Source organism: Lissotriton vulgaris, chromosome 10 (assembly GCF_964263255.1).
Source record: "Lissotriton vulgaris chromosome 10, aLisVul1.2, whole genome shotgun sequence".
In the NCBI taxonomy this organism is placed as follows: domain Eukaryota; kingdom Metazoa; phylum Chordata; class Amphibia; order Caudata; family Salamandridae; genus Lissotriton; species Lissotriton vulgaris.
Genome location: NC_141698.1, coordinates 893,386,337 through 893,397,906, shown reverse-complemented (window position 1 = coordinate 893,397,906; position 11,570 = coordinate 893,386,337).

Below are 11,570 nucleotides of genomic sequence, written 5' to 3'. Positions count from 1 at the left end.
TTTGATTCTCAGCAAGATAATTTTCTAATGGCTGACTACTGGCTGATGGGATGCTGGCATATACGTGTGTGACCACTGGTTAATGGCTAATGGATATTGCTTGATGAAATACATCACTGCTTGATTCAGTGTATTATTCCCTGACACATATGATTTTTTCATGAGAGGTCATCGTGGGGATGGGTGGTGAAATGCCTAATGGGAATAATTATTTGTCAAAAGTAATAATTATATCCCTCACAAATGTGCCCAGTGTTTGTACAAAATGGACAGATTCTTTATAAGAATAATATTTTGCTCTGAAAATTATTTGAGTTAGTTCCACCAATCCTCCCCTCCAACGTATTGAAATATAACCTTAAAGCCAGCTGTAGAAAACTTTGCCTGTTCTTAAAGGCCCTGAACTTAAATTATAGTACAGAGCCACAGGTGAGGCTCTATAAGAAGGGGGCGCCTTTTGACGACTGGTATAGCCTGAGGAAGAAACTGCTACAATGCTGTTAGAACATTCCACCCACTGAGTGTAGACTTGTTTGAAAGTAAAAAGGGAGAAACAGAAGGGCAAACATTGGACTGTTGAAGCTAAAGGCTTATACTAGCCATAATTAGCCCGGAGCCATTTCACTGTCTTCAACTGAGCTCCCAACATTCCAGTGTTATAATAAGTCTTCTGTTTTGACCATTTGATCAAGAGATGTTAAACGTGGTCTGGGGTAAGAGTAGTCAATCTTGAAGTATCTAATTACTTTTGTTAAATGTATCCTTTTAGCGCACAGGACAGCTGAAGCTTGCGCTGAGAGTGAGCATTTAAAAGAAATAGGTCATGTGTTTAGTGAAGAAGAGATACCAAAACAATTGTTTTCGCTAGGAGGGAAAACTTTGACTTTTCACATGATTATTACCCATATAACTCTCCCCATAACAATAACACGAGTAACTCAAGCCTAACACAATCTTTGTCTGGGTATTTCCTTCCATGTCAAATTTGACTGCGATACTGTAAAGTCAAAAAATAGACTGACGCTATGAATAGTTTTCGACAGGTTAAAAAACGTACAAATCCACTTTGCGCTATTTTTGCTCCTCCCATAGTAAATAATGTCCTGAATACTTGCCGGAAATCTTCATTACTCCTAGTCTTATTGTCATTGACCAAGTTACGAGAAATTGATCACACATCCTTGACACAGGAAAAACTTCATGCTGAAATGCAAGGCTCACCCACCCTGACGTGGGTGCCCCCAAGGGGTTGACATTCTCAGCATTCTTTCAACATTCCAAACCTGTTGTGAAGACCAGACAGGTCAAAAATAAGACAGATGGGTTGTAAAGGCAGAGATAGGACAGTTAAAACTGGGATTAATAGAGATTGCCAGGACGTAATCTAGATATTACCCTAAATCCCTTTCCTTTTCCCTGCCATTACTTGCTGTCTTCTGGATGACTGACGAAAAGTCTTCTTCAAGTCTGGGGAAGTTGAAACCTTCAGCAAGCCACATTCCATTAACTGCTGTGATAAGATGATTTTTTCTTGAATAAGTTGTCGATTCTGCCCCAAAGAGGTGAATCCCTTAGAATGACATGTGAAATACTGTTGGTTTCTGTGCTGCATCCACGTGCCAGGCTTCTAATAAAAGATTTCTCTGAGCTGCAATTGATTCTCAGTTGGCTATCGCTGAGACTCCCCACTACATTCTTTCCAATGAATCTAAAACTCCCAGGGCCTGATTCACAAAGGTAATCTTACACTTTTCTGTAAATTTACACTTGTTGTAGGCACTTTACTACTTTTTCTGATTCATAAACTGTGAGTGGAATTTTACTACTGGTAAAGTTACTAAAAGTAAAATTACACTCGTAATATGTGAATACCAAAACAGTAGTAAAGTTACTAGAGCACGTGTAAACTTACATAAAAGTTTAGGTTTATCTTTGTGAATCAGGCCCATTGGCTTTGTAGAATGTTCACTACCATTTTTAGGGAATTCGAAAGACCTTGACTTGAAACAGGAGTAAATTACTGTCTATGAGTGGGGCCCTTCATTTGTAAAAAAAACATTATGCGGAAAGAATTGAATGAAATGGAGCCTTAAAAAATGATAACCCTCATTGATTATTACGTTCACTAAAAATTCCGGTTTTATTTGTTCCATTGTTTTTCCTATATTATTTGTTCCACGTAATCCGGATGTTAATGCTTGACAATGGGTTGACATTGGCGAAACAGGTTTCAAAGGAAAGTCCAAGACTGAACACTGGTCCTTGGCGCATCAGGTAACCATATCATGCATCTATATACATTAAAATAATGCTTTATTTATTATTATATTTTGCATATTTATATAGCGCAAACATGACACAAAAGGATTGGAGCGCCACATGGGCAACAGTTGCGTTGCTCTAGGACACATTCATATGTGTGGTAGGCACGGGGAGATTGAGGATTTGCCCAGAACCACAGTTGCTGTCTGCTGAGATCGTCCGTAGGGTACAATAGGTCTCACATTTGCGAGAGATTAAGCTATTGGCAATGTAAATGACAATGCCATTTATTTATCTGTTTTCAAAACCAATACATAAATACAAATTTTGTCATTTACAATGCCAATAGCTCCAACTTTTCCAAAGGCGAAACCGTTGCATTGTATCCGAAGGAAAGCTCTGACCAGGCCCAATCCACTTCTTGTATCCGAACCGCCCTACTGCAGGGTCTGCCATAACTTTTGACTCTGACCTGGCCTCACGCAGCTGGATGCCCATGGCTAGCGCTTAGAGCTTTTAAACACTAGATTTTGCTTAAACCTTTCAAAATTATTAACTATGGTTCTACTGATTAGATTTTTGCTGTTTTGGTGAAAACTTACTCTATTTTTCTAAAATCGGTTTGTGATTTTTCTTCTGTTGTATTTTCACTTTATTACTGTTTGTGTGCTGCATAAATACTTCACAATTTGCCTCTAAGTTAAGCCTGACTGCTTCTTGTGCCAAGTTACCCAGGGCTATGCACAGGATAATTTGCTGACTTTTTGTGGTTCACCCTGCAAGAGTTCTGGCTGTTGCTTGACCAGGGCTCAAACCCCAGTCAGCTGACAACCCAGTTTCTCACAGTCCTACTCCAATAGGTACAGTCCAGCCTGAACTGCAAACTGCTCTAGACTAGAACATAGGCAACTGAAGACTGGCTGGCTGAGTCCAAACTGAGAGGGCATGGTGGGCAAATGAACAATGGATTGGAATGTTGCCGGAGTGATTCACAGTGGTTAGATTGCTGTCAAACATTCCTCCCATCATCTTTTGTGTATTTGATGTGATGCCCTAAGTGGCAGACTTTGCCCAGACGTGGGTGTCATTGCTCACTGTGCCACTGAAACCAAACTACATCTGACTGACAAGCCCCAGTCAAGGTAAAACAAGTATTAGGTTGCTTGCATTTCGGCTCAAGGAGGACCTGACCTGGAAGATTGGGCTGGAATGTTCCTACTGGAGCAGAGGCGAGACTGATTTGCCTACGGCAGGGTACAAACTGATGTGGTATGGTGAATGATGTGCAGGAATCCTACTGGAATGATTGCCAGTAATTGTACTTGTTACTAGCACTTCTCCCTTCACTTTATGTGTGTTTGACTATCCAATTTATATCAACATTCGAATATCTCTTTGCCAATCCTAAACCCGCCTGTGCCTAGAGATTAATCAGTACCCTGCGCTAAATATAGGCAAAGGATTAACTTGATACCATGATGTCACAAGGGATATGAGTATCTCAGTCATCTACTAAAGCTTCAGCAAGTGTCAGAATTTCTTTGTCATTTCAGAACTGGTGATTAGGTTATAGTCCTTCACAAGTAGTCTCCTCAAATGTGCTGCAACGTTAATGAAGAGAGAAATGTCAGGTAGGTTACCCCTCAGCACATATGTGTTTTGTATTGTATTGTAATTGTATTTATATAACACTTACTACCCCTGAAGAGGCGTCAAAGCGCTTTTTGGTGAGTAGCATGATATTCTGTAACCTAAAAAGGATTAGTGGTGGATTAGAATAGTGAAATTCGAGAAAATATGAGCAGTGGACATTGCTTCTGTTAATTGTTTTGAAAAGGATAATTGGGAAAGGGAAGAGGGCAGAATCTAGAAAGTGTTTATTGGGAGATCATAGTAGAAAATTAGGTTTTGGATGAGTATAAGGAGAGATGGAGGGGTAAGAATCTCTGGAAATGGACTGGGGGGATCATAGTAGTAAAGTGAGTTTTGGGATGAGTCAAAGGAGGTGTAGATAAGGGGAGAATTTAAATGAGTTGTTTGGGAGATCATAGTATTAATATGAGGTTTGGAGTGACCTAAGGAGGGATAGAATAAGGAAGAGTCTAGAAATGGTTATTTTGGTTAACATTTTTGAAAAAACTGGGATTTGGGATGAGTCAGAGAGTGGAGGTAGATGATATATTGAGTAAGTATGGGCAAAGTTTGCAAATCTGATGTCTGCGAATGTGCGCGAAATCGCGAAAAATTCTGCAAATTTGCGGATTTTCCCACGAAATCGCAGATTTTTTTGCCATTGCACTATACTCAACTGGAGTACTTTCTACTAGCTAATTAGTAAATGCTACCTCATTGGGTAAATGTATATTGCATTTCCTACACTGCAGCTGTGTAAAGGGCCAGAAGATTTACCTTCAGTGACCCTGTATGCCTGTAACTTTGCCACCGCGCCAAAATGCGCCGAGGTCCCTTGAGTGAGCTGTCCATCATAGTTGGGAAAGGACGGGAAGACGTTTGATACCGCTAGTGTGTGGTGCGGGGCTTCTATGCGTGTTCACTTGCATCTTGTGTATAAAGGGTCAGAGAGCGAGCAGGGCAGCAGGTGAGGAAAAAGCAGCCTCCTGGTCACAGGAACGGGGATTGCGCATGAGAAACTCATGGATGCAAAGACCTCCCTCGAGTATTACAGCTCATTTTGGACGGCAGATATGGGGTTAAAGCACACTTTCCCAGCCTCGACCGTGCTAATGTTTTGGGCTAATTAAAACGTTACTGACTTTGGACTTCTACTCGGGCACCTGATTTATTTGTATCTGTAAGTGCTTCCTGCTGAGGTAAAATTTTTGGGACAGGAGCCTCGTGCCAGAATGAATCCTGCCCTGCATAGTTATCCTCGAAGATGCCACTATGATGGACGAAGCTGTCCATCATAGTGGGGAAAGGGCGGGAAGACGTTTGATACCGCTAGTGTGTGGTGCGGGGCCGAACGGGCAGGGCTGCTATGCGTGTTCACATGCCTCTTGTGTAAAGGGTCAGAGAGCGAGCAGGGCAGCAGGTGAGGAGAAAGCAGCCTCCTGGCCACAGGAACTACACGGGGATCACGCTCGAGAAACTCATGGATGCAAAGACCTCCCTCGAGTATTACAATTCATTTTCGACGGCAGATATAGGGTTAAAGCACACTTGCCCAGCCTCGATAGTGCTAATGTTTTGGGCTGATTAAAACGTTACTGACTTTGAGCTCAGGCACCTGCTTTATTTGTATCTGTAAGTGCTTCCTGCTGAGGTTTAACTTTTGTTACAGGAGCCTCGTTGCCTACTTGTAACTATTCTCTGACCCTGCTTCGCGGGTCAGAGCATGGTCAGAGAATAGTTGCAAGTAGGCAATGAAGGGCCGCTCAGGAAGCACTTACAGGGTTACAGCAGGTGCCCAAATTGAAGTTAATTTCTTTGTAACCCTTTTGTAAATGGTTACAAAGAAATTAGCTTCAACTTGGGCACCTGCTGCTGTAACCCTGTAAGTGCTTCATGGAAAATTCATCCCGCTCGCGGATTCGCAGATTTTTCTGCGATTTCGCAAGATTCGCGGATCGCAAAATTGCAGAAAATCCGCCAATTCCGCTATCGAAAATGAATTCTCGGCCCACACTTAATATTGAGAAGTATAGGGTGAAATGCCGGATAGTCCATTTGAGAGCACATCGCTAAATCACATTTGCAAAGATTATATCTGTTGCGTAGGTGAGACCTATTGGCTTAACAAATGGCTGTTTTAATTTAACTTTGTTTTATTTTATTTTAATTTTATTGGGTTTGATAGGTTTTATAAGGAGCATTACAGGTTATAACCATATGCATCAAAGTACATTACATAAGAATACAGTTGTAGGCCAAAGACATAGCAGATTATTCCATTTTATGATGGAAACTTCAGACGGTGACAGTAGGTGGTAGTTGTTGCATTATTTTGTCTCACCCATAAGCAAAACTAAACTGTTAACTTGAAGAAAACACTGGGGGGCGGCACGGTGGAGGGAGGGCAGACACATTTCTAGTACCAATATGGAACGCAGGACTAGGAGCTGGGAGACTATGGTACTCCTTTGTAATTGACAATGGTGGGGATGATTATGCACTTAGGAAGAAGAGGGCTTGCCTGGATGCCACTAATTAGCCCCAAGGTGACGGGGTGCAAGATCTTTGTCACATATTTGACAGACCTGTGTGGGCAAAATGGCCCATTGCAGTGGAGATAGGGCTTTGACGAATCCGACACACCTCCTCATATAGAAGTGCTTCCTCTTCTGCAGTGGCCCATTTGCACATCTCCTCCTCCCATGACTCCACTGAGGGAGCGTGGGTGTGCTCCAGTGTAGTGTGATTGCATGCTTGCCTAAAAGTAGGGCCTGGACTGCGAAGCATGTGTGCACCTTGTGTTGCTTCCTGCACTTGAAGACACCTAGCGAACAGGCTTCACAAGCGTACATGTACTGTAGACCTGTGATCTCCCGTGAAGTTCTGTGGATGGTGCGTTAGTAATATTGTAGGTCTGAGCAGGACCAAAACATGTGCATAAGCATTACATCGGGGTTTGACATCAGGGGTAGGCAAAATGGGACTTTGGGAAGTGGCTGTGTAACTGCACTGGTGTTAAGCTTGATGTAGGAGGAAGAACTGTATGTTCTTCAAACATGAGTTTCTGGAGACTTTTTGGGGGAATTCTAGAGCCTTTTCCATTCTTTATCATGAAGCACTCTCCCGAACTCCTCCTCCCACTTTTCGCTAAGTGTTTCTTGCAGTGTGGCCGACAACTCATGTATGGCATTGTACAGCCAGGCGATGAGGTGACGACTCGGTCCCAAGGCTAGCCTGAAGCACCGGGTGTGTGATTGGTTTACCCCCAGACAGATCCCAGAGGCACTGTCAGGAGTATATGAGTTGCCTGTGGAGGAGGAACTGCCTTGGAGGGAGCCAGTTCTCCTCAGCTAGTTGGGTAAATAGGAGAAACTGCCCTAAGAGAAAAGGGCTTCCACTTCAAGAAGCAAGCGCCTTGTCCAGGTACGAAATTCCCTGCCCATGTAATAGCCCCAGCTTTGGGGTGAACTGACAAGGGGCAGTATAGGGGTTTAGAACGGAGTGCCCCAGAAGAGACAATGGGCCAGATGTATCAAAGGGTTTTGCCCATTCTCTGTCTATGGGGAAATGTGTTGATACATATGGCCCAATATATGTTAGCCATACTAGCTTTTGATTTCAACACTTGTGAAAGTAGTCAGCGAATAGCAGCACCAGCCAGGGTTTAGCTTCTGAGCATACCTCCCCAAGATAACGCCCGGCCATTTATCGGGACAGCCATTGAAGTTGCACCACAAGGAACCTATTAGTTTGAATTGCCTCACTATTGCAACTAAATATCTAAGGCACAGCACACACATTTCATTTTTCCCCCCTTATCTTCTAGAATTTCTAATTGACCCATATATCATACCTGTCAGCATCATAATATAACATCCATTTTAATCAATGCCTGTTTCATGGTAAAACCTGAGACGGAGGGGAGGAGTCTGGGACACTCATTTTGATTCTCCGTTTATAACCAGAACCAAGCGGACTTGTCCCCTGACCTTACATTACTCCTGGTTATCTTTTCAAATTAGACAATGGAGTATTATTTACAAAAGTAGATTTTTTGCCTCCTCGTGGACTATTTGCTTTCTTTTACAGAATATATTCTCAAAATTTCTCATTCAAAATTCCAATTAATAGAAAATAATCCAATAAAATGGTATTAATCTACAGAAGCTCTGGGCCTTTGAAGAAGGTTATTACTTCAATACAGGAGTCGATCTCTGTAGTCTAGAAACTAACAATTTTATTTTGCTTTAAGATTTAAGGGCCAAATGTAAGATCTTTTTTGTGGCCGCAAACAGGAGGTCCTCCCATTTGCGACTGCAAAAAAGGGTAATGGCATTTACAAATGCTATTTTGAGAGTCACTGACTTGCAAAATAGCTTTTGCAACTCCCGCTATTAGGAAGGGATGTCCCTTCCTAATAGTGAAACACACAAGATGATGGACAGAATGTTGCACAATGGCAAAACATTCACCCCCCAGTCACAGATCTGGGTTTAATCCATCGTTATTTTGCTCACCAAGCCAACCCAGTTCAGACAGTTTGGGATGGACTGTTCGCATGAGGCACAGGGCCAGACTGATTTGCATATGACCATGTCTAACTTGGGGTTGCAGAGTGGGCTAAAGAACGGTAATGGATTAAACCCAGTTCTGTTGACTAGGTGTGAGTGTTTGATTGGTTCAGATGCTCCATCCGTCACCACCCCCTTTTGTACCGCCTTCCTAATTGTGAGTCACCATGCCATGTACAATTGTTTTGCAACCACATTTTCTGCCACAAAACAATTGCCGTTTACCACCTACTGTAAGTAGGCGGTCAACCACTTGCAAACTGGAGTCCCCAGGGAACCCTTTCCCTTTGTGAATATGTGCGAAAATATTCTTAGTAGCAGGCAGGGGTCCCAGGGACCACTGCCAGCCCTTAAAACACTTAAACTGAAAAGTTTCAATTTTCTTTTTTAAATGCATCCCGGTTTCCTTTAAGGACTTTAAAAACAGTCCCAGACATAGTGGTTTGCTGACCCGGCATGCCACCACCCCACAGTCTCATTAATATTCATGAGGCATGCAATATGCGACCCCATTAGGAACCCTAACAGTGTCAGAGACACTGTTATACATCTCAATTTGCGACGCAATTTGCGAGTCGCATATTGATGGGTAATGTATCTGGCCCTAAATCTCCATGTGGACAGGGAATCTGACAAGGAAGTCACAGAGATGCTATTTTTTCATCTTCTGAATTGCTGTAACTTGTACAAGGACCAACTCACTTAGCAGGCCGTGTTCTTGCCTATAGCTAGTTCTGCCAAGCTTTAGTCAACACTCTTTTTACTTTAGAACTGACATAGATGGGCCACAAAGCAATTTTTTGTCAATTAAGGATAGAGGCCAAAATAAAAACCAATGAGTCAAGTAACATTTCTGATCACTCATGGCCTAAATTGGACCATCCTAAATTGATCACCTACTTAGAGCATACTGTGCCTGAGTCTCGTGGTAGTATCGACAACTATGTAGATTAGTTTAATAAACGGATCATCAATGCTCTATATGCCACCTTTCTTGTGATGTCCTTCATTACCTTTCCGAAGAAGTCATTTGTTTCCCAGTGATCTACTCCATCTGCTCCTTGAAATACAACAGACCTGACTCTGGCCAAGAGGAAATGTAATAAAAACGAAGTAAGAAAACACGGATTATGCTCATGGGTGTCTAGGAATCCAGTCACCAATTGGGTGTATTTTCTTCACTACTGAGGGCTTCTTCACGACCACAAGCTGAAAGGAAACTCAGGGAGGCATTTTGAAAAAGAGTATTTCCATGTAAATGCTATTATTAGATCCAACAACATACAGACAATGTCCCCCAGCAGTGATTAATATTCACTAGTGTTTTTGCTCACCATGCCATTCCAGTTTGTACCCAGCCATATGCAAATCAGTCTTGACCATGTGCCCCATGGAAACAGTCCAGCCTATGGGGCACCGGGTCAAGACTGATTTGCATATGGCTGTGTCCAAACTGGTATGGCATGGTGAGAAAAATAACCGATGGATTTAGGCCCAGATCTCTGTACTGGGGTGAATGTATGACATTGTTTTGCATTCTGTCCATCAACTGTTGTTTTTGCATTTCTCACCCCGAGTGGGACGGGTATGCTCAGACGTGAGTCCTGTGCTCTCCATGCCACTGGAATCAAGCTATCCTGGCTGATGAGGGCTGAAATCCCAAAACCGGTCCTAGGATGCTTGTGTCCAGTCCAGGGAGGACCAGGCTTGGCAGTTCGGGCTGGACTGTTTCCATGGGGCACAGGGTCAGGACTGATTTGCATATGGCTGTGTCCAAACTGGAATGGCATGGTGAGCAAAAAAAGATGGATTCAGGCCCAGATCTCTGTACTGGTGTGAATGTATCACATTGTTCTGCATTCTGCCCTTCAACTGTTGTTTTTGCATTTGTCGCCCGAGTGGGACGGGTATGCTCAAACGTGAGGCCCGTGCTCTCCATGCCACTGGAATCAAGCTATCCTGGCTGATGAGGGCTGAAAGCCCTAGACTGGTCCTAGGATGCTTGTTTCCAGTCCAAGGAGGACCTGGCTTGGCAGTTCAGGCTGGCCTGTTCCCATGGGGCACAGGGTCAAGACTGATTTGCATATGGCTGTGTCTAAACTGGAATGGCATTGTGAGCAAAAAAACTGTGGATTTAGGCCCAGATCTCTGTACTGAGGTGAATGTATGACATTGTTCCGCATTCTGCCCCTCAACTGTTGTTTTTGCAATTCTCTGCTTTTGGAAGCAGGAAAGTTTGCCATGTCTGGCTATGTCACCATGATGCTTGTGACTTATAGATCTACATTGCTCATGATAGTAGGATATCTCCTTAGTGTAATAAATTCCTGTTCACAAACCAGGATGTGCAGATTGTATTTCAATTGATTGTGAGCAGCGATGCAATTTGCAATGTGAATTATGAACCAAGGAGTCACATTGCAAATTTTGTATTCACACAGTCGCAAGACTTGTCTAAGGAATAAGAATTAGTTAGAACACAATTTGCAAACCTTGTGAATCGCTATGAATGCAGGGATGACAGTCTGCAAGAGACAGCAAACCAATTTTCTTGTACTTGCTTTGCTAAATGTAAAACATTTTTTAAGCCGACTTTTGTCTATTAAAAGAACAAGTGATGATTTAAAAACATATTTTATTATTTGGGAAGGCATGGGAGGAGTAGGCTGTGGTCACGTGATCCACTCGCCTATTTTCCCAAGTGAACAAATGTCTGCTCCAATGAGGTTGAAAACTACTGATACATTTCATTTGGTTTCCTAATGAGAAGCGGCATACCTCTTTGTGCCTTCTCTTCATGATTCAAAATGAGTCTTGAGAAGCACTTTATGAATCAAAGTCCCTTTGGTACAGTGTAACTGCGTTTTGAACTTGCAACGCCTAAGATTTTGTTTATTGCTAACTTCGTGACTGCAAAACAGTATTTTACATCAGGGTTTATGTGTGAAGTACTTATAAAAAAACACAGTTGAAAAATGTTATGACTCTTACCATACTTCATTTGGAAGTGCCATACATACCCAAATGCATTTCTTATGCTATGCTCCAACGAATCCAAACGAATCCAAAATGCCTCAGCCAGGATCATATTAGACATCCTGCGTA